Below are 24221 nucleotides of genomic sequence, written 5' to 3'. Positions count from 1 at the left end.
CATCTCTCTGACCACATCTTCCTTTGTGACCACAGCCGGGAAGGGTTTCTCTGCTTTTAAGGACTCATGTCATTAGACAGAGCCCATCTGGACAGCCCAGGATAACTCAAAGTGCTTAACCTTACTTACAGCTTCAAAGTCCCTTTTGCCATGCTAGGTGACCTATGCACAGAGTCTGGGGGTTAGCACGTGGCCGTCTCTGCTGGTACACTATTCTGCATACCACTGTAGTAGTATCTAGACAAGCCTGAGCAAGACCCTAGGAATGAGCTGCTGGGAAGGCCTGGCTCCCACAGAGCAGGGACTGTGGGACGGGGACAGTTAGGAAAGAGACATAGCGTGATATTACTGTGACTGGACTTTCAGCCTTGCTTTGGGCAGTGTGGAAGTGTGATGGCTAGATGCTCATAAACTCATTTCTTCTTCCCAGGGGCACAGCTGACATAAGCCTTCCTTATAGTTGTGTGGGGCCACAGGACTGAGTTGCGGCCAGTGAAATGTGGGTTGAGGTAAGGTGTGCTACTTCCAGGCACTGACCATATGATCCTCCACACTGGCAGGATGCACAAGACCCAGGGGAGGCTGCTGAGCGCTGGTGATGGAGAATCAGCCAGACAGAAGACATCTGTGTGGGAGCTGTGACCTTCCCACACGTGTGGGATCACAATATGAATGACAACAAGACTCTATAGTGTTAAGCCATTGAATGATGGGATTCTTAGCTACCGAAGTTAGTCTCCCCTGAATAATATAGATATTGATGCCAGAAGTGGGTGCTTCCATAATAAAAATGCCTAAAACATGGGATATTGGCTTAATAGTCAGGCTGTGGGTGGTGAGGAGACACATCCAGGAGGCTGGAAGGCTGTCAAGCCCTGTGTTGTTGTGGCAAAGTGTTTGGTAGAACTTCACAGTGATGATCTGGAAGGGAGACCATGTGCCTGAGATTTTAGCACTAGGGGAAGTGTTTAGAAAATAGAACATTAGCAGTGTGTGTATATTTATGTGTGGTGGGCTTCTATTGTCTGCCTTTGGCAAAGTATCACAGGAAGAAGGAAGTTAGGAAATAATGAGCTGATTTAAAAGTAATATAAAAAGGGAGTAAGAAGAATGCAAAAGTGTGGTGCCTCAAACATGTTCTAACTATTATTGCTGTGTAACAAATTACCCTAAAACTTAGTGCGTAAGCCATTTCTTACGCTCTTGGCATCTGTGCATCAGGAATTCCAGCAGGACACAGCAGGGACATCTTGTCCCCACTGCACAATGTTTGGGGCTCTGCTGGAAGACTTGAAGCTGGTGACTGGAATTATCAGAAGGCTGGTTCACTCGTGTGTTTGGCAGCTGATTCTGGCTGTTGCCTGGAGACTCAGTGCCTGTCCACATAGACTTCTCCCTTTGGTCTCCCCATGTGGGTTCATTTGAACTTCCTCACAGCGTGGTGGCTGGGTTGCCAGGCAGAAGTTCTATCACTTTACCACCTGGTCTCGGCAGTCAGGTGGTGTCACCTCTGCCTGATGCCAGTTGTTATTACCAAGTCACTAAGGTCAGCCCATATGCAGAGCAAGGGGAATCACGCTCCACCTCATGGTGGGCTGAGTGTCAAGGCTCTGGGAGAACACGTGACGTTGGCAAGATTGTTATGGCCATGGCCAGTTTTGAGAAAATCCAGTCTGCCACAGAGGGGTTGGAAAAGCTGGCTGCTTCCTTAACAGTAAGGGATGGGATTGAGAAACATTGAGACAGAGACCTAAAACGTGTTTCAATTGAAGAAAGTGATTTAATCCTGTAGCAGAAAGTTAGATTGGGATGTAGCTGTCCCATTCAAGCCTACTGTTCCACATAGTCTCAAGACAGCCGCTGAGAACAAGAGAGGTGGGAGGGTAAGGGAGGAAACAACGAAATCAAGCACATTTTAGAATTATGTCTAGGAAAGAATCTTGAGTGTTTGCTTTGCAAATGGAGCTGCCTGGAAGCAAATGGATCAGACATGATTAAGTTTTTGAGTTCAAAAGGTCCACTGGAGGACTCTAAGACCCTACAAGATAGGGGAGCCAGGGATGGAAGGAGCCCAGACCCTCCTGACCCCCACACCTGCTCCCAATCATCCCTACTGCTCCACAGTAGACTGGGATACGAGCAAGAAATAAGCCTTTGGGGTTTCTGTAAATAGCAGTTAGTCTACCCTGACTAATACAAGCTGTTTTCCTGGCATATCCTTTGAAGGAATAGTAAATAACATTTGTAAGTGAGTCCACTTCTCTAATGGCCTGGCACACCAATTCCCTGCCTCTCCCACTCCCGCCAGCCATGGCTGATTACTTCAAGGATGTAGAGATGACATAAACCAAGCCAGCCGGATTACGGACCTTGGGCATTTGGAATTGGGAGTTTAGCAGGCTGGTGTTTTGCATTTAGGATGAGATAAGCCCAGTGGATCTGGTGGGCTATGCAGCCGCTGCCTGCTGCTACACACAGAAGCAGGGGCCTGGGCTGCAGAGATGGCACTGCTGAGCAGATAGAGTGAGAGGACGCCATGCCCTGGGGTGTCAGGGAGGCGTCCCAGTGCTAGCCTGTGTCCCAGCTGTCGTTTCTTGGATTCTGTGAGGTTCCTGAGTCATCTGATGGATTCCCTCTGGCCGAATCTAGTTTTAGTGAGTTTCATTTATCATAAATAAGTGTTGATTGAGACACAAGCAACAAAGAAGAGTGATCATGATATTTTGGGTGGAAAGAGGTTACAAATAGATTGTACATTATGATTTTGAACTTGTGACCATAATTATTATATAGATATATAAGAAATGTAGAGTAGACACCAACATATAAACAAGGGTTATCTCAGGAGCTGGAGGAGAGTATAGGTAATTGGTATTTAATTTTTCCTTTTTGCTGAGAATGTATATTGCTTATATTGCTTTAGTAATCCGAAAAAAATCAGGTTTCTTTTATATTATAGATTTGGGGGTACATATGCAGGTTTGTTACAAGGGTATATTATGTGATGCTGATGTTTAGGGTACAACAGAACCGTTCGCCCAGGTACTGAGCATAGCACCCAAGAGGGAGTTTTTCAACCGTTGCCTTTCTCCCTTCCCCCTCCTCTAGTAGCTCCTAGTGTCAGTAGACACTTTATGTCTTATGTCCATCTTATGTCCATCTTTATGTCCATGAGTCCCCATTGTCTAGCTCCCACTTACAAGTGAGAACATGTGGTATTTGGTTTTCTGTTTCTGCATTAATTCACTTAAGACAATGGCCTCCAGCTGCATCCATGTTGCTGCAAAGGACGTGATTTCATTCTTTGTTATGGCTGCATAGTATTCCATGGTGTATATGTACCACATTTTCTTTATCCAATCCACCATTGATGGGTGCTTAGGTTGATTCCTTGTCTTTGCTGTTGTGAATAGTATTGTGAGGAACATATGAGTGCATGTGTCTTTTTGGTAGAATGCTTAATTTTTTTCGGGGGGTATATACCCAGTAATGTGATTGCTGGGTAAAAGGGTAATTCTATGTTTAGTTCTTTGAGAAATCTCCAAACTGCTTTCCACAGGGGCGGAACTAATTTGCATTCCCACCAGTAGTGTACAAACGTTTTCTTTTCTCCACAACTTTGCCAGCATCTGTAATTTTTTGACTTTTTAATAATAGTAATTGTGACTGGTGTGAGATGGTGTCTCACCGTGGTTTTCATTTGCATTTCTCTGATGATCGGTGATGCTGAGCATTTTTTCATGTTTGCTGCTTGTATGTCTTTTTTTGAGAAGTGTCTGTTCATGTCCTTTGTCCACTTTTTAATGTTTTTTGTGCGTTGACAATCAGGGATTTTTTTTTTTTTTTTTTTTTTTTAGATGGCGTCTCGCTCTGTCACCAGGCTGGAGTGTAGTGACATGATCTAGGCTCACTGCAACCTCAGCCTCCCAGGTTCAAGTGATTCTTCTGCCTCAGCCTCCTGAGTAGCTGGGACTACAGGCATGGCCACCACACCTGGCTAATTTTTGTATTTTTAGTAGAGACGGCATTTCATTATATTCTCCAGGCTGGTCTCAAACTCCTGACCTCGTGATCCCCCAGCTTCCGCCTCCCAAATGAAAATCAGTTTTTAAATATATGACCTACCTGACAAGGAAACTGAGGAACACAAAACAAATTGAAAAACAGTTGGCAGATTTCTGGTTGGCAGGCTTTCACGTGGGCATGTCTCCCCTTGTAGAGGGGCCTTGGGTTTCCCATTCTGCACCAGCTGTGAGCCTCATTCAGTGGCCCTCTGTCCCTGTATTCTGCCACAGTTCAGCTGGGCTGCAGACTCTAGCTGTTAGGAAGATAAAGACATTTGCCTTCTTAGGACTGGACCTCACTTCATCTGTGGCAACTTGGCCTCTTGGCTACTCGCTGTGGTCACCAAAGGTCATTTTGGAAAATCCAGGAGACTTCCCCTGCTTTTGTCTTTCCCCAGCTCTCCCCCTTCCCTGGCCCCTTCCCATTTTCCTTCTGTTTTTACGCTGCCAGCTCTGAACCCTGGAAGTTCTGCTCTCTGGCCCGACTGGCTCTGCTGAAGGATAGCTGGCTAGCTCTTAGGGCTGGCTTTTACCTTTCTGCCTTTTGAATTCTTTAGCTTTTGTTTCAGCCTTGTCCTGTCTGGCTTGGATACATCTTCTTCCAGGAGCCAGTTGGCTTGGATTCGTCTGATTTCCCAAAGCAGAGATGATTGGCCCAATTTGGCCCAGTGAATGTCCCCTCTCCTTCCTATCTGCCTCTGAGAGGCATGATACTTCAGAGTGCTCAAAATCTCATTGCAAAAGCAGCGTAGTTCAAACTCACAGCAAAAGGAAGACCCAGGCCATGAGCAACAGACCCTCTCCTGGCCCGCTCCCCGAGCTCCCCGCCAGGCTCTTCTCCTGAAAGGACACGGGTAGTCTCCCGGCTTCAAAGGATTTAGGATGTCTGCCAAAATGGAATTGTCCCAGCTCTGTGCAAAATGCTGCTAGTTGAAAACTCCTATTTTGAAAATGCTGATGAAATTTTCATTTTATTGTTTGTTTTAATTATCGTCCTCTTATTGCCTTGCAGCAATGTTCTCTCCCCCCTGCAGGAATGTTAGTGCAAACACAGCTGCATCCTCGGGCTCCTGCAGAAGGGGCCTAGAAGGAGTGAAACAGACTGCAGGCAGGAAATGAGTTTGACCCGAGCTGTCTGTGTGGGCCCAGGGTTTGGGAATGTCTCCATGGTGAGAATGCACCAGCAACAGGAGTAGGCCCCCCTGTGGGACATTGTCACTGACCAGTGCTCTTGGGGCCTCCCTGTCCATTCTCAGAGATGACTGTCCTTGATGGGGAGGTAGAGATGTGTTTTCAGTCTTCTTTTTGGGAGATGGAAGATTTATTTAGGAAATCAGAAGTTGCAGCTAAGTAGGAATCCATAGTTGATAGTCACTGAAGCACACTTCGGAAATGACTGGGTTGCTTTAAAGGATATCTGTGTTTACACCTGAGGCATTGTGTATTGTTCATGAGGATGTTGTGTCACTTAGCAGTCAGGATCAGCAAATACGGCTTTCTGGGTCTTGTACCTGTGTAGGTCCTAGTGATGCACTGCCTCACCTGCGCAGGGCAGGCTTTTCAGATCTTCTGCCTATCACAGGGACGTTGTGGAGAATACAGCAGCTCTCCCAAAACACAAATGTCATTGATAATAACAATTATGAGCCTAAAAACCTATAAACCAAAAGAAGTATAATTCCCACTCCTACCCCTATTTCCATCCCAGAGAACCAAGGTGCTAAGAAGTTAAGTGTTACGTTTAACGTCACAAAATAGCAGAGTCTGGAGTAAAACTCATGACTGGCTTCAAGGCTCATGTTTCGTTTCTCTCACACAGGCCTGAGTCAACCAAAAAGTACAACAGAACTCAACACAACAAAACACTTTGTTGCTGCTTGAAGGCTGCAGATAGCTTTCTAACCCTGCACCGTGGGAGGTGTTTCATCATCCGGTTTTTCAATTTCCCTTGGATTCACTCTTTTTAGATGCCTAGACAGTGACAGTGTGAGGTGAGAGACCTCACTTAAGGGTGTACAAATCCTCTGAATATGTTGATACTTATTTTGATGTAATGGGATTTGGTGGGAGCTTTGCTCGGGAAATCCTGGGTTAGCGTGTACTGACGGCAGTCAGGGAGTTTATGTGACAGCTGGAAAAGATATTGCTTAACCATCAATATGAAGAAGGAGTAGGACAACACCTTGGATTTTGTCGTGGGTGGCTGCCCTGCGGAATTAGGGTTCAACATTCAACCTTATGTTCATTAGGTCAGTCTCCTGTCCTTCTGCCTCTCCTACTCCCAGCGCCCCGCCCATTCTCCTACTGCTCGGGAAGACACAATTACACACGTACTGTTATATTTTCAGAGCACATAGGACTGTGTACTGAAGGCTTTCTTCTGCCTGTCTTTATGGATCCTTTGAAATTTCATTGTCTCATTAGAGGATCGAATTCAGTGAATGCTTTACAATTAGGTTTTTATGGATAAGAGATGGGAGAAGTACCAGTATCACAGTATCCAGTTGCAAATATCATTTATTAATCTGAGAAGGCAGAGGGATTTAGGGCTTTCTGAGTCAAACACTGAAAAGCTGAACATTTTCAGTCTTTAAAAGCTCAGGAACTGGGCCCACAGGCCAGCAGGATCACTTCCTTGCCGTGTAAATTCATGTTTTAGCTGAAGGTCCTTCTCAGTGCAGGAAGAGGCCTTTGTCAAAAGCAGGCTCAGTATGGCAGCTGTCCCAGGCCTGGCCCCATTTCCTTCCCTCCCCACTCCTCCTTTCTCGTGGTGGCTTTCTCGCTCTTTTTCTTGGTGTGGGGCTGGGGCCTCTCGGGACTTATCAGGTGCACCCATTCACTGGGCTTCACTGTATGAGATGGGGCTCAGCTGGAGGCAGCAAGTGTGGGGGGAAGAAAGGGCTGATTGAATTTGCTTTGGGACCAGCTCCAAGTCCTGCAAGGCTTGCAAATGTTTAGGGGGTGATTTCCATATCACTCTAAAGTTGCTTGTCTTTCTCCCAAAGGGAAAGGCTGCTGCCAAAAGTGGAGGACTTAAAGCTGGAGGCCGCCCCAAAGACGGGGAAATGAAGAAAACGCCGTTTCTGGAGCTCCCTGAGGTGAGTGTGTGCGCGCGAGTGCACGTGTGCTAGTCTTTGGCTCCTTGTTAATTCCCTATAACAGATCACAGTGCCGAGGAGAAGCCAGGGCGTCTCTAGGCATTTGGCCAGCAGGAGGGGCACAGTGTGATGCCTGGCGGGGAATTCTTGGAGGAAAATGGACTGCTGTAAAGTGGGAATCTTGGGTACTATGGGATGACAGGCGGGGCAGGGTGGCCGCGAGTTTGGAGTGAGCGTCCATGAAACGAAGCAGATGAGGAAATTCAGCAGGAGGAGTCTGGATGGGTCTATTCACAGCTGGCTCCGCTGAAATCCCTTTAGGAAGTCACTTGCTGGCTTCATCCTACATAGTTTCTGGGCTGTGGGTGGAGATCATGATCCTTTTGGAGCTCTCTGGTTCATAATTCTGTGGAGGAGGAAGACACCAGGATGAATCAGCTGCTGTCCCTGCCTGTGAAGAGCTGGCGGCTGAGCGAGGGAGACAGGTGCAAGGCTTGGAGAGACTGTGATATATCGGCCATGTCTGACTTGGTGGGAGGAAGAGCATATGACTTCTGAGGTCCTTGCTAATTCTGAGGTTCTGGGTCTTTACAAAGCCGCGTCAGTGAAGTAATTCATTTATTTCTTTGATTATGTAGCAGTTACATGTTAAGTACCTTTAATAAGCCAGGCCCTGGGGCTATACTGAGAAGAAAGACTGACGTTCCTCTACAAATGCGGAGTTGAGAGTTTTAACAGGTTTTGAGGAGGTGGTTACAAGAGCGTGTGGTATAAGGAGGGATCAATATACACGACACCACACTCAGGCAGAGCCTCCTCGGGGTGCTCCGGGATGGCTTCTTAGAGCAAGTGACGTTAATTCATACCTGATGAGGATTGGCTGGGGGAAATGGGACAAGAAGGTGTTTCCTCAGTGACATCTTCAGGGAACAGAGAGCAGGGTGGCTGGAGAGGGAAAAGCTGGGGAGAAAGTGAAGACGGATTTAGACAAGAAGGGAAGCAGAAGCCAATTACATCTGGCTTTGCCCTGGATTATCTTTATCTTCAGAAAGGGGAAGTGATGAAAGGCTTTAAGGAGGAAACCATGACTCCATCAGGTCAAAAGTCACTCTTCAGAGAGGTCTTTTCTGACTGCTTCCATTGAAATTGTGTTTCCCTGATTAAGCAATCTCGAAGTACACAGAGCTTTTCCTGCAGAGCACTTACCCAACTTTCAATAAAACTCTTTCTCATGTTTATTTTTTTAATGGCCCTCTCTCCCCAACGCTAATGCAAGGATCGCTGCGGCTTTCCTGGCCAGTCTCTGGCCAGTGCTCCTCCCACTGGCTGACCCCCGTGGAGATGTAGTGATGATGGATGAACACAAATTGGGTTGGTGGTGTTTAAGGATTCCTCTACCTGAGTTGGGAATAGCTCTTTCAGAAGACCAGGTGAGAGGGAAATGAAGGTTGAAATAGGTGAGAGGCGGCAGTGACAAATGGAAAGATGCGGCAAAAACGGAGAAGCCCTCAGTGGGGGTAGAAGCCACAGGATGTCGCTGTAGGGTGGACGAGAGGAAAGGGAGAGGGATGATGCCTGGGGTTCTGGCTAGTGGATGAATAATGCTGCCATTTATTGAGAGAAGAGCTCCAGAAGAGAAGCCTCTAAGTGACTAGGGGGTGGAGAAGGTGAGTTCTGATCGGGGCCAGCTGCCCCCATGGCCAGCTTCAGGGTCACATTTGGCTTCTTTCATCTTGCACGTCAGCAGTCTCCTCACAAGCTCTGTAACTGTCCCCACCCCCATCCTCTCTATGAGGCTACTTTTCCATCTGGCTCTCATATGTTCGTTGAGTTTGTTGTCCATGACAAGAATCCGATGTGAGCAATTACCTTTTTTTCAACTCTTCAGATGGTCACTCAAGAAGTAGTGTGGGAAAGACCACAGGAGACTGATTCAGCCTCACGCACGTTCCTTATTTCTGTGCAGGCTTCTGTTCTAATTCCTGCCCACTTAAACTAGGTTGATGGATGGGGTGGGGAAGTATGTGTTTTATCCAAACCTTTCTTGAAATCCTGTCCTGCCCACAAACCCCTAAAAGGGATCCTTTTTTATTATAAAGTGAATTGAATTAGAAGTAGGCATCTACCCAAGGCCAACAAACCCATGGACTTAGCAGGGGATAATCAGATAGTCTCAGAAATTTGAGCGGAGACGCGGAGATGTGGTCAGTGTAGGGTCTTAAGTTGAAAAGCCAAATAGACCAGGGGCTAGGGTGCTTTGAGGGCCCGTGAGAATATAAGACCCATGGTGGAGAGATGAAATAAGGTAATCAATTTATAGAAAGTAGACATTCGAGATCAACTGGAGGAAGGGAGAGAGGAGACCACTTTCCAGTTCTTACGGGGTCCAGCTATATTTCTTTTCATGGGCATGAAGGACCTTATTCTTTTCCTCCTCACGTGTCAACTGCGATCTTTAGAGAGTGAGAATTTTACCACTTCTCCCTGTAGCAGCAAGCTTGGGACAAAGCTTCCACTTTTTGTCTTTACCTATTTATATTTTTTAATTTTAAAAGAATTGTGGAATGTTGCAGATGTACAGACGGATAAAGAGAATAATGGAGTGAACACCTGTATTCTCATCAACTAGATTTACCAAATCTTAGCATTTTCCCTATCCCCATATTTCATTGAAGTTCCATGTACTTCTCCTCAATCACATTCTCTTCTTTCGCTTTCTCAGAGGTACCACTGCTCAAAATCTGTTTTTTATTAAATGTAATTTTCCATGTTTAACATGCCCATCGACATTATAAAGTATTGTTTTTTCTTGCCGTTCAACTTTGTATAATTGGTTTTATTCTGTAAAAATGACGTAACTTTTTCTCACTCAACATTATATATTTTAGATTTGTCCATGTTATTAACTGTAGGTTTAACGTTTTCTTTCTTTCTTTTTTTTTTTTTTTTGAGATGGAGTCTCACTCTGTTGCTCAGGCTGGAATGCAGTGGTGTGATCTTGGCTCACTGCAACCTCCACCTCCCGGGTTCAAGCGATTTTCCTGCCTCAGCCTCCCGAGTGGCTGAGATTACAGGTGCACACCACCACGCCCAGCTAATTTTTTTTGTATTTTTAGTAGAGATGGGGTTTCACCACGTTGGCCAGGCTGGTCTCGAACTCCTGACCTCATGTGATCTGCCCACCTTGGCCTCTCAAAGTGCTAGGATTACAGACATGAGCCACCACGCCTGGCTGGTTTAGCCTTTTCATTTTCACTGCTGTAGAGTATTCTGTTGCATGAATATATCACAATTTATCCATTCTTCTGTGGATGATCTTTCAGATTGTTTTCTGAGTTTTTTCAATTACAGAAAGTGTTACAGAAAATCTTCTTATGCACGCCTCCCAGGACACACACATGGGGCTTCCCTAGGGAATATACTTACAACTGCAGGTGCTAGATCTTAAGGCTGTGCACATCTTCGACATAGCTAGATTTGGCCAAATTCCTTTCCAAAGTGGTTGTTCTAATGTTGCCTAGCTGCACATTCCAATTGCTCCATATTCTCACCAACATTTGGTATCGTCAGGCTTTTTAATCTTTGCCAAAGATGGATGTGAAATAGTAGATCACTGCTGCAAATTGCATTTCTATGATTAATAGTGGAGTTGGCCATATTCTTACACATTTCCCATTTTTCCTTTTTTTCTTATGAATTGCCTCTTGATTCCAGTTGCCAATTTTTCCATGGTTTTTTTTTTCCCTTTTGCTTCTTGAGTTGGGATTTTAATATATTCTGGATATAAATATTTTGTTAATTATATGTCTTGCATATGCCTTTTTCTTGTATGAGGTTCTTCTTTTCAATTTGTGTACGATAACTTTTGATGTTCATAGTGATTCCATTTTAATGTGAAGGCCTCTTTATGGCTTGTGTTTTTTGTGTCTGATGCAATCCTTCCTTCCTTACCCTGAGGTCATCTAGTGTCTTGAATTTTTGTCTGAAGGATTTTAAAGATTTGCTTTTGCATTTAGCTTTAAAATCCATATGGAATATACCTTGGTATGGGGTGAGGAATATAATTTGTTTTTCATCCACGGGAGCACCTAGTTGTCACAGCACCATTTATTCATTATCCCATACTTTACTGAGTGCCTTATGTCATCTCTCTGTCATGTACCAATTTTCATTATATTTTAGGTTCTATCTGTCAGCACTCCATTTTGTTTTACCTGTTCTGCAGCAATGCCACACTATCTTGACTATTGCTTCATGATGTCTTAATATTTGATTTAATAATTACTTTCACTTTGTACTTCTTCAAAAATTTTAGTCAATTTTTGTTATTTTGATTTTCTGTCTATACTGTAGAATTAACTCGTAATTCTTGAAGACCCATGTTTGCTTTTGATTGTATTGTAAATTATATTTACAGATGAATCGATTTACAAAAACTTTATAGATTAAGTTGAGAATTGACAGTTTCATAATATTATCTTCCCACCTGTGAAAATGACATACCTCTTTCATTTGTGTTTTCTTTAATATGTTTCAATAAAATTTTATTATTTTAAGCAGAAATGTAATATGTATCTTTCATTATTATTCCTCTACACCATTAACATTTTTGTACTCTTTCATTATCTTTAAGAATTATTAAATATTTTAAAAATATCCTTGCTGGTATATAGAAACACAATTGATTTTTATAAATAGATTATATCTATGACAAACTTGCTGAACTTTCTTATTGGTTCTGATTCTTTTCTATTTATTAATTTTTTCTCAGGTTTAATTCTTTTCTTTTTAAAAATTTTTTTTGAGTATTACCTTGTTTTTTTTAATCTTCTTGATACTTAGGTATTTTTTTCAATCTTTGTTTTCTAGTAAATGCATTTTAAAGCTATACACTTACCTCTGAATACAACTTTAGCTGTGTCTTACAAGATTTAATATATTACGTTTTTAGTGTTCAATTGTTAATGTCTTATTAACAGTGACTTAACTATATTCAAAGGGTTATTAAACAATGGACTGAAATTGGCAGGGTGCAGTGGCTCATGCCTGTAATCCCAGCACTTTGGGAGGCCTAGGTGGGCAGATCACGAGGTCAGAAGATCGAGACCATCCTGGCTAACATGGTGAAACCCCGTCTGTACTAAAAATAAAAAAAATTAGCTGGGCGTGGTGGCGGGCGCCTGTAGTCCCAGCTACTCGGGAGGCTGAGGCAGGAGAATGGTGTGAACCTGGGAGGTGGAGCTTGCAGTGAGCCGAGATCGTGCCACTGCACTCCAGCCTGGGAGAAGGAGCAAGACTCTGTCTCAAAAAAAAAAAAAAAAAAAAGAACGGACTGAAATTTCTAACGTATGTATCTTTAGACTGTCTTGGTTTATCTCTTTATTGCTAGTTTTTGTTTAATTACAATTTGGTAAAAATTTGTTTTATAAGATATTTATACTTTAAAATTTTCAGAAATGTTCTCTGTGCTAGTTCAAGTTCTATTTTTATGAAAGTTTCATGTATGTTCTTTGTTGGCACAACGCTCTATATTTGTGTCTATTGGCTCAAACTTGCTTACTTTGTTGTTTGCATCTTCTGTAATGTCTTTTGAAAAAACAGTCTTATTTAGGCAGAGCTGATATGCAAAAACCTCCTGCCCATGTTTAAACTACACAATTTGATGACTTTGAACTTATTATGCATACATGCATGATAGCATCACTGAATCAAGGTCGTAATATATCAATTACTTCCCCGAGTTTCCTTGTGTTCCTTTGGGTGCATGTGTGGGGGTTGCAGGACTCAGAGCAGCTAACGTTGTGGACTGGGTGTTAGGAGTCAGTTTGACCAGATGAAGAAATCGCTAGAGACCTGGTAAAGCCCTCCTTTGGGTGCTCCTTGTTTTAAAAGCTAAAAACAGCTAAAAAAAACAGCTAAATAAAAAAGCCAAAAAGCTAAAACAGATCTACTTTTTAAACACATTTTTAAGTGCACAATACTATATTGTTAATTATAAGTGCCATGCTGTACAGAAGATTTCTAGAACTTACTTATCTTGCATATTTAATATTCCTTTTCATAACCAAAACTTTATAACTATTGAGTAACACCTTTTCATTTCCACCTCCCTCCAGCCCCCGGCAACACCGTTCTGTTCTCTGCTTCTATGTTTGACTATTTTACGATCTCATAGAAATAAAATCGTGCAGTATTTGTCCTTCTATGACTGGCTCAGTTTACGTAGCATAATTTCCTCTAGATTCATCCATGTTGTCACAAATTGTAGGATTTCCTTCTTTTTTAAGATTGAATAATAGTTCTTTGTATGTTTATACTTAATATCTTTATTAATTTAATTTACTTTATTTACTCATTTTGGAAACAAACATCCTAAAATCTCCAAGTATAATTGTAAAATTGTCATTTCCTATGTGAAATTTTGTTGGTTTAAAAAATATTTTGGGGCTAAATTATTATTTGCACAAAACAACAGAATTGTTATAACATCTTGGTGAATTGTTTTGCTGATCACTATTCAGTGGCCCATTATGGTAGACTGTATCATTGTTAAAATATTTATTCCCTGTGCTAAGGGACGATTGTATTTCCCTTCTCCTTGACGTAAGTGTTAGCTGTGTGACTTGGTTTGGGGAGTGACATCTGAATAGAAGTGAGAAGCATCACTTTCAAACAAAAGATTTAAGAACCAGAAGTTGGTTCATAGTATCTTTTTCTTTCTTCTTCCATGAGACAGTATTTGTTTTAGATAGAGACGAATCCATCAGGTCGGGTCCAAGGGTCAACATACCGTACAGCAGAGCTTCCCCACTCTGAGATGGATGTGTTGCATGAGTAAGAAGCAAGTCACCGAGATCCTCTGGGTTGTTTGTTATTGCGGCCTAACCTAACCTATCATGACTAATACTTCCAATTCATTCCTACTAATGCCTTTGCCTTAAGGTCAGTTTTGTTTATCAGTATTATAGCAGCTCCAATTTTCTTTGAAGTAGTATTTGCCTGGTATATCCTTTTCAATCTTGTTCCCTTCAGTTTCCCTTCAATTTCTGTGTGTCTCCTGTAAACCGCATTTAGCTATATTTTGTTAGTGTGTTTTATTCCATTCTGGGATGCCCTTTCCATTTAAATTTATTGTTTTTACTAATGTATTTCTTCTGTCTTATTTTGTGATTTCTGTTTATTATTCTTTTACTTTTGCCTTTCTCCTCCCATCATTTACAAATGGGTGTAGTGGGACAAATAGCCTTCAAAAAGACACATCCTCTTCCTAATCTTCTGAATCTGTGAATCTTGCTTTATTTGGCAAAAGAATGTGATTAAGGATCTTGAGAGGAGAAGGTTGCCATGTATTATCTAGGTGGACCTTATATGCAATCACGTGTATCTTTACGAGGAAGGCACACACAAGAGGAGGTGGCACTGTGACTGTGGAGCAGAGACTGGAATGATGTAGACCCAAGTCAAGGAATGGTGACAGCCACCGGAAGCCGGGACAGATGAAGAACAGGTTCTCCCTTAGAGCCTCCAGAGAAAGTGTAACCCTGCCAACACCTTGATTTCGAACTTCTGGCCTCCAGAGACGTGAGAGAATAGGCTTCTGTTGTTGTAAGCTACACAGTTTGTGGTTATTTGTCAGAGCAGCCCCAGGAAATGAATACAACTAGCAATAATAGTGTTCTTATCCCACAGAGTTATCGTGAGGATTAAATGAGATAATTCAAGAAAGGGGTTATCAGTGCCTGGCCTGCATTAAGTGCTCAGTAGTTGTTAGCTATTATTCTATTTATTATTTTTTGTTAGCTATTACTCTATTTATTATTATTATAGTTGTTAGCTGTTATTCTATTTATTATTTTGAGTAAAAATAGATTTTGGTCCAGTTCTGTAGAAGAGCTTGAAATGGTGACTTTTATGCAAGGTATTTATTGAGGGGGTAAAACCTGTAAGAGAATGAAGGAAGCAAGATAGGGAATATAGTAGGAAGGAATGATATTCGGCTTCCCCAATACCAAATCTGTGTTAGCCAGGGTTCTCCAGAGACAGGTCCATTAGGATATGTGTGTATGTATAGACAGATAGATAGATGAGAGAGAGAAAGAGACAGAGAGAGAGAGAGAGAGAGAGGGAGAGAGAAATTCAGAGAGAGAGAGAGAGAGAGGGAGAGAAATTCAGAGAGAGAGAAAGAGAGAGAGAGAGGGAGAAAGGAGAGTGGACTTATTAGGGGAATTGACTCACATGATTATGGTGGCTGAGAAGTTCCATGACAGGTCATCATCTGCAGGCTGGAGACTCTAGGTTAGCTCAGTCCAAGTCTGAAGGCCTCAGAGCCAGGGCAGCTGATGGCGTAACTCAGTTCGAGGCCAAAAGCACTAGGACCCTGGGGGGCCACTGGTGTCATAAGTTCTGGAGTCCAGAAAGCAGTGCATTTGGAGTTCTAACGTCCAAGGCAGCAGAAGAAAAGTCTGTTCCAGCTCTCAGAGTAAAAGAGCAGTTCACCTTCTGTGGTTGTTCTCTCTGGGCCCCCAGCTGACTGGATGGTACCTGCCAGCACTGAGGGCAGAGGATCCCCCAGTCCACCTAGACTCACACTCCAGTCTCCTCTGGAAACAGCTCAAGATGCACCCAAAGGAGGGCTTTACCAGGTCTCTAGGGATTCCTTCTTCTGGTCAAAGTGACACCTAACATCCAGCCCACACGTCCACCCCTTGACAACCTGGCACCCATACACACCTCCTTAAACCTTTCTTAATTTCCGAGTAAGACAATAGCAAGGCAATAGTGCCACCTAACATGGTGAAACCATTCTGCATACAACTGAAAATGCTCCACTCTTTCCCCAGAATTCGGCTTTCAGGATTTCAACATTTGGGATTTTAATCTTTGGGGATTGTGATTTTTGGGATTTTAGATTTGGGGATGTTGCTCTTTTGGGATTTCAACATTTGAGACTATGGAATTTTGGATTGTGTCTTTTGGGATTATGATCGTCACCACAAGACAGGGCAAGGGGAGAGCCTGACGCTTAGCTGCGAGGCAAAAGCTGGAGTCCAGCCTCGTCATGACCCAGTGGGGGTCGCTGAGCGCAGCCAGCGCTGTCCCACCTTCAGGCAACAGAGCCAAGCTTTTCCAGTCTTGTATCGATTAGTCATTGTGTGGGGGCAGTAGGGGATGGGGTGAGACTGTGGGGTAACATGGCCCCTTGTCATTCCAGTGAGGCGGGTTATGGTCAGCACCGGCTGGCAGCCTTGCTGGTGAATGAATGGCACTAGACCTTGGAGTCCACCTTGCAGGCAGCCAGTTCTGGCTTAGTCAGCTTCATGCAGCTCATTAATTCCCATCAGTAGCCCCTCCTTTCTATGTGCAGGGAGCCTGTCCCCTGCAAGGCCTCATGTCCACAACTGTTTCATTGCCCTCCTTCTGTGCTGCTCTTCTTCAATTCCCTGTTTCTGTTAGTGGGCACCACTAGTCCCCCAGTGGTCCAGGCTGGAAGAATCAGAGTCACCTTAGCTTCCTTCTCTGACCTCGTCTGCCTGATCTAGTCCTGATCTGTGTGCAACCTTCCTCACCTGTCACCCCCTCTCCTTGATGCCAGACATGGCCTAGCCTCTCATTTCTGCTCTCCCATCCTGTTAGCAATAGGTCCTACCAGGTCCCCCTGCCCCCTTCTCCTCTTGTCAGTTTTCCCCTTCTCTCACCCCTCTTTCAATCTATCAGCAAAACCTTTCGGCTCCCTTTAAAGATATCCCCATCTAGCCAGTGCCCCTGGCCTCTGGGGACTTTGCCTCTCAGAGGCTGGACAGCAGCAGTGGGCCTGCTCCTGCTCCCCTAGGATTCATCTTAGCCTGACTGATCAGTAATTTCAGCACTCTGCCTTACTTAGAAATCTCCAGGAACTTCTCAGTGAATTTACAATAAAATCTAAACTACTCTCCCTGGCTCTCGAAGTCCTAAGAGATCTGGCCCTGCCAACTTCTCTGACATCACTCCCTCCATGGTCCTCACTCCCTCCGTGGTCCTCTTGCTCACACCACTCTACCGCACTGAAGCCTTGCCTTTTCTCACCTGCCACACCATGTCCATGTCAGGATCCCTTCCTATGCCCTTGCCTGGAAAGCTCCCCCAGGTCTCTGCATGGCTTGCTTCCTCCTAGAGTACAGGTCTTCGCTCTAATATGGCTTGCTCAGAGAAGGCTGCTCTGACCCTTCAACTTAAAACCATTCTCCCCCAATTTCCATCACTCTATCTTGCTTGATAGTTTTTCCTTTATGATACATCACTGTCTGAAATGATCTTGTTTATTGATTTTTTTGTTTATTGTTGTCTCTTCCCCTAGAGTGAAAGTATGAGGTCAGAGATTTCAGCTTGTATGCCCAGCAGCTTAAACTGTGCCTGGGTTTACATGCTGGGTTTTTAGTAGATATTGAAGGAGCAAATGGATAGTGTTACTGAATTGACCTCCTGAGAGTGAAGCTTTGAGAGTGTCTGATCTGAAAAAAGGGCTTTTCGTTGTCCTTCAAGATCCTTCAAAATCTGGCCCAAACTTTCTTTATATTCTTATCTTGCATGACACTCTTTCCTATCACTTTTAATCTATCTAAAGTGGGCTTTGTTTTCCACTTTCTCGCTGCTCTTTCTCACCTTGGGATTCTGTTCACATCAGTTTCTCTAACCAGCAAGCCATTCCCCTCATATCGTCAGTTCCTCTTAAAATAACGCATAGCCCATCATCTGCTCTTCTGTAAGGCGGTTGCCTTTGCACATTCCCTTGCCTGGAGAAGCCCTTTTTTTACTCTGAATTTCCATGAGACTTGCACTCTTTTAGGCTGTGACTTGCAGCATTGTACCTAGTAATGTTAGTCATTCACTATATCCTCAGTATCTAGCACCTGCCGCATAGTAGGCACACAATACATATTTGTTAAATGGATGAATATTACAGTTTTGTTATCTTTTTACACTGTAAATGTCATGGAAGGGTCTGTTTATCTGTGTAACCTCCTACAGCATCTAGCATGCTTGTTGAATGAGTGAATAAATGAAAGCTATTATTCCCAACTCCAGGTGTAGTTCAACTCAAATAATGAATAAATCTCCCAATTGTCTGGGCCATCTTTTGACATTCCTCCTCCCTTTGGGCACATTGTTTTGTTTACATCCCCATGAATGCTGTGTTCAGAATAGCAATACTAACAACTGATGATTGTGGTATGCGGAATTCTAAGACCATCTGCCAAGATTCCAAGCCGTTGGCATAAGCATGTTTTCCCCATTATTTAAAACATTAATCTAGGTACTTCTGTGCAAGGGATTTGCAGATATATTTAAGGCATTGAATCAGTTAACTTTAAGTTAGGGAGATTATTCAGGTGGGCTGGACCTAACCACTTGAGCCCTATAAAACCAGAGAATTTTCTTTGCTCACACGCAAAAAAAGAAGTCAGAGATTTGAAGCATTAAGGAATTGGATGCACAAGTATTTCTCTGTTGCTAACTCTGAAGATGCAAGGGACCATGTGATAAGGGATGTGGGTGGCCTCTAGGCCCTGAGGGTGACCCCCACATGACAGCTAGCAAGGAAACGAGGACCACAGTCATACAACTGCAGAAAACTCAATTCTGCCACAACCACAGGAGCTCAGAAGCAGATTCTGCTCAGCTGCAGATGGAAACCATACCTGAGGCAACGCCTGAATTTCAGTCCGGTCAGGTCCTGAGCAGGAACCCAGCCTCGCCATGCCCAGACTTCTGACCTACTAAAACCTTGTGATAATAAATCTATGTTGCTTTAAGTTGCTAAGTATGGCACTTTTTGTGACACAACCATAGGAAACTGATACAGTGATGAGGATGAAGGCATAGAGAAACAACCTTCAAGAAGGACTGGACGAAAGAAAGAGCAACAGCAGTCCCCAAGTTTTGCATCTCTATCTTATGACTCTGATTCTTCAGCTCCAAGCTCCACAACCACTAACAACTACAGGTCTTGATTCTGTCCCTGGCCACTCAGGTACCCTCTAACAAAGAGGATTGAGACATGATTAATGAATGAATGTCTTCTTTTTGTCTGGCTTTTGCTTTTAGGCTTAGAATAGAGGTACATGCTCTTTTTCCACTGATCCCCCCTCTAATAAGCGTACCGACCTGAAACAATTGACCTTAAAAAATAAAAATAAGTAACCAGCCCCCAGAGCCCTTGCAGGCAGCATTAGCATTCTTCAGTCTCCCTGGGTTGTGTCCTGGGAGTCTCGGAGAAATGAATCTTATTATTAGTCTGATGCCAGTGACTGCTCCTGACAGCTCCCTCCTCCCTCCCGCAGCTGCCGCGCCAGCACAGGTGTCATGAAGCTGATGGCTTCTCTGGCGTGGAAGGGGGTGGGGGACGGTGCATTGAGCCATCAGCTCCAAGCCTGGTACAGGCTCTTGGGAAGCTTGACTCCCACTGGGGGCTTCCACATGTCAGAGGAGCCCCCAGATCTGTGTTCCCTGGGCTTTCTCAGGCAGATTTCCCTGGCAGAGTATAAGATAGGTCATTCAGAGGTCTTCAGCATCCCACCTGTTAGTCCTGAGATCTGTCCTCCACACAGAGGCATGCATAGAGTGTATGTGTATATTTTTTTAAATTATGAAGTGAACACATGTGTAAAAAGTAATCATGAAACAAACATTGTTAGCACCTCGGAAGGTCTCTCATTTTTCCCTTTCCAAACACAATCTCTTCCTCCTCACAGACGGAGATAATCACTATCCTGAAGTTCACGAAAATTACTTCCTTGCCTCTAAAAAAATCCCTCTTTTTCATACCCGTGTATGCATCTCTAGGTGGGGGTAGTCTTACTATGCCTGTTTACAAACTTTATGGAAATGGAATGTGTGTCCTCTTTTGCATCTTGCTTCTCAGCATTATATTTTTGAGATCTATCATGTTATATCTTAACTGTAGGTTGCTCATTTTCATTGCTAATATTCCATTTTCTGAATATAGCACAAATTTATTTATTCTTATCATGATGGTCATTTAATTTAGGTTGTTTTTAGCATTTGACTATTTAAGCTGCACTGCCATGCACATTCTGGTACACATGCACCTATTTACACAGGCAGTGGTTTAGCCAGGCCACGTGCAAGAGCACGGCAGTGGGTGGGTATGGTGTGTATGTATCTCCAACCTTATAGAGTATGTCAACCTGCTTTCCAAATTGAATTCAAATGCATCCCCCCAAACAGCGGATTTAATTTTCTGATTCTCTACATTTTTGCCAGCCACAGGTATATTCATTTTCTTTTGCTGTATAGCAAATTGCCACAAGCTTTATGGCTTTAAACAACTTAGGTGTATCACCTTACTGTTTGCCTGGGCCACAGTCTGGGCACAATTGAATGGGGTCCTTTCCTCAGTGTCTCCCCAGGCTACACTGAAGGTATCAGCCTGGGCTGGAGTCTCATCTGAGTCTCAGGATTCTCTTTCCCCTGGCTGTCGGCAGAATTCAATTCCTTGCAGCTGTAAGACGCACGGACACTGCATCAGCAAGGCCAAGAGAAGCACGCCTCGAGACGTTTTGCCGCCTTCTGAAGGCCCCTTTGATTAGGTCAGGCCCACTCGGCATAAACTCCTTTTTGATTAACTAAAAGTTGATGGATTGTTAATCTAATCACAGGACTGCTATCCTATTCACAGATTCTGCCCACAGTCAAGGGGAGGGGATTACACAGGACCTGCACATCATGGGGTGGGAATCTTGGAGACCTTCTCAGAATTTTGCCAGCCACACTTGGTATTCTCAGATTGTTTAAGTGTCAGCTACTAGATCATGTAAATTTTTGAATATCTGAAGGTAAGCAATTTTTCATGTTTATTGATGACTTGCATTTCTCGAGGTGTTTATTTTGCTTTGCAGATATTTCTCCAACCTGATTGAGCAATATTCTTCAGTAATAAAATAGTATCATAGATAACACTTATTGAGTGCTTATCCTTTGTCAGCCATTTACATGCATTACCTCTTTTAATATACTTAAAACACTCTGAGTAGGTTCTATTGATTTCTCCATTTCATACATGAGGAAATTGAAGCTCCAAGGAGGTAGGCAAGCTAACAAGGGCGTGTGGTAGGGATGTCACCGATTTGATCTTTGAACCAGCTCAGTCTGACTTCAGACCCCATCGTCTTAAACTCTAAGGGAACCTAGCATGCTGATACAAGGGATAAGGGGATTTGCTCCCTGCCATGATAGGCAAATGGTCTCATTTCTTTTATGACAAAAATATTGCTCATATGAGTGAAAGCCTGACCCTTTGTATTTTCCAGGTTAAGCCCTGCCTCTTCCTCTTGTTCTGTGGCCTCTGAGCTAGCTGCTTCTCTCCCCTCCAGTCTAGCCAGCACACTGCTGTTACATGGATCTTCTCCAGGCTTCAAGTGCACATGTCTGACCCTACCCAAATCTTATGGGACAAACTGGGACTCTGGCCTCTAAGTCCCTTCTCAGTCTGACCCCAAATTCCTTTCCCAGCCTCATTTCCCCAAACCCTCTTCCCTGGCCCTTGGAAATCACCAGAGTATACACAGCCCCATGCTGTACTCAAGCTTTACCCCTAATTGGGAGCTCTAGTCCCCTGCTGTCCTCCCTATCCCCCGCCATTCTACTCATCTCTCAAGGCCCACTTCAATTTATATCTTGTGAATCAGTCATCTCTTAACCTCTCTCTCCTACAGAGATCTTTCCCTCCATCTTATGAGTTCTCATAGCATTTATAATTTTTACCCTTTGACACCTGGTCAGATCTGCCTTGATAATACTACCTAATTTTTTACGTGTCTCAATAAAATCACCTGTTCGTTGCTGATTGGTTATCTCCTGAATGGTTTTCAGTCCTTATTTTACTTGAACTTTCCATAGCATCTTAACCTAGGAAATGAGGACTCATTCTGGAAATTTACTTCTCTATTGGTTTCTAGGACATCTTTTTCTCTTAATTTTCTTACTACTTTGGACAGTCCTCTTTGTCCATATCCTAAATGGCTGTTCTTTGGGATCCTGTCTGTGGCCCTTTTCCTGGCTACTTCTTTGTATCATAGCCCTGCTGCACTGCCACCCCATTGGACTCCCTCTCCCACTGGACTCCCTGAGGTCAAGCATGGTGTCCAGTCTATTGCATACCTGGGGCCCAACCCAGACACTTGCAGAGCAGGTACCTTGCTTTATGCGGTTTGTGAGTTCCCACAGTCTCTCTGACATTGCATTGCATGTGGCAGGTGGTACTCATGGACGGCTGAGGTGGGACTCATGGTGAACGGATGCGGACGGAGGTACAATTCCTTCAGGAGGACATCCCCTTGGGAACTCCTTTTTCCATTTTTTGACTTGGGGTGTGTCTATATGGGGAATGCTAGTTGTCTTCAAATAGTTAAACTTTTAGACAACTCTTTTGCCTTTAGTTCAATTCATACCTTTTGAATTCCCTCAGATTTATTCTGGTTTATTGCTTGTAAGATAGCTGGTGCTCTGTCTCTGACCTAGCTCCCAAAACCAGACATGGAAGCGTAAATCAAGTAACTGATATTTGGACACTGAGTTTCTGTCCTCAAAATGTTTCTACATCTCCTCATTTGGTCTTCATTAGAATACTGAATGTATGAATTCATTTATTAAAAAGGTTTCTTGGTCTAGGCACTGTCCAGGGTGCTGGGGGAGCCATGGAGAACCACTACCGCATCACTGGCTTTAATGATTTTGGCAATGCACCTGCTGCCCTTGTTCCCATTTGAAGCTGAGGACAGGAAGGCCCTGACAAATTATAAGTTTCCCATGGTTACTCTGTTGGTAAGTGAAGGATCAGGAACTTGAATCCAGACCTTCTTACCCTAAGTCCATATTTTATTGTATCAATTTTCATGGCTAAAAGACCTGCCAAACCCTGAAGGTCAGTGGAAATGTGTTTTTCTTGCCATGAGTGGTTTGCAAGTTTTGTCATTTCCTGAAAGAGAAACAGAGGAGCAACAAGAATACTGTTTGAAGCAACACTTAGCTTTTTCTCTCAGGTTCTTTCACGTTGAATGACCCAGGTTCCAGGAAGATTTATTTTATTTTTCCATTAATGATCCCAGAGCTCATCCAGGCCTGAGGGACTTGAAAACCCTGACCAGAACCCCTGGACCCCCCAATCTCTGACCATAGGCTGAGGGTAGGGAAGTGTAAGCAGTTTGTCTCCCATACCCTACACAGCTTGCACACTTACTGCCTTTCTCTGAGTCCTGGGGGCCTCATTGCCTGGATCTCCACCCCCGACCCCGCTAACTTCCCTCAGAAGAAAGCAAAGGTTAACTGAGATCACACAGCCAGGTGGATGCCTGGATTCACTTTCCCTGGGGCTAATTATGGAGCTACATTAGATAAAAGTCAACATATGTTGTAAAAGGCACTGTGTATCATTGCTTGACAGTTTCCAACAATGTGCTCATGTAACAGCTGTCAAAGGCAGTGCTAGAAAATGAGGAATATGTTGATTTATGTATATCAGATCTGTCCTCACGCTCTGTAGTGGAGCGGACCAGGCAGGCTCAGCTCTGTGGGTGGAGACTCCAGGAGGGGCGGCCAAGGAAGGAAGGAAATTCCCTTAGTTCAGAAGTGCCTGGAAGGGATGGCTGAAGCCTGAAGCAGCTGCCACTTGCTGAGGTCCTTTGCAGTAAAATTGCCTAGGGGACATCTGTTCCCTTTTTACAATAGAGAGAAAAGTAAAATCCATCTCCTAAGGAGCGGGGGCTGCTAAGGTAACCTCCTGTGCTGTCCTTGGTCTCTGGATGGGACGTAGGGTCACACTACGGAGGAAATGTCTGCCCCATTTTACATGGCTTTTGGGAAAGGGGGTTTCTCTTAAAGTAACTGCTTTGAATTTTCTTTATAGTTAGGGCATTTAAAACAATTAGTTAATTAATTTAAAAGATGTTTAATTGACAAATAAAGATTGTATATATCCAAGGTGTATAACATAATGATTTGACATATGAATACATGGTGTCATGATTGCCACAACCAAGTTAATTAACATTTCCATCACCACCCT

General features: G+C 43.6%; 1 protein-coding gene across 2 annotated transcripts in view; it reads left to right on the top strand.

Moving 5' to 3' along the window:
• The window catches only part of SPATA19 (spermatogenesis associated 19), a 47927-nt gene extending 28835 nt beyond the window's left edge, over positions 1-19092 (top strand). Inside the window, exons 9-10 of one of the 2 annotated variants that reach the window (XR_002007725.3) lie at positions 7070-7162; positions 18989-19092. The gene's annotated coding sequence lies outside the window, so the exon portion shown is untranslated. The remainder of the gene's footprint in view (positions 1-7069; positions 7163-18988) is intronic. The other variant, XR_002007726.3, reaches the window with a different exon arrangement.
• Positions 19093-24221: the final 5129 nt, after the last annotated feature.

Source organism: Gorilla gorilla, chromosome 9 (genome assembly GCF_029281585.2).
Source record: "Gorilla gorilla gorilla isolate KB3781 chromosome 9, NHGRI_mGorGor1-v2.1_pri, whole genome shotgun sequence".
Lineage (NCBI taxonomy): Eukaryota > Metazoa > Chordata > Mammalia > Primates > Hominidae > Gorilla > Gorilla gorilla.
This window is presented reverse-complemented; position numbering and strand designations above follow the sequence as displayed.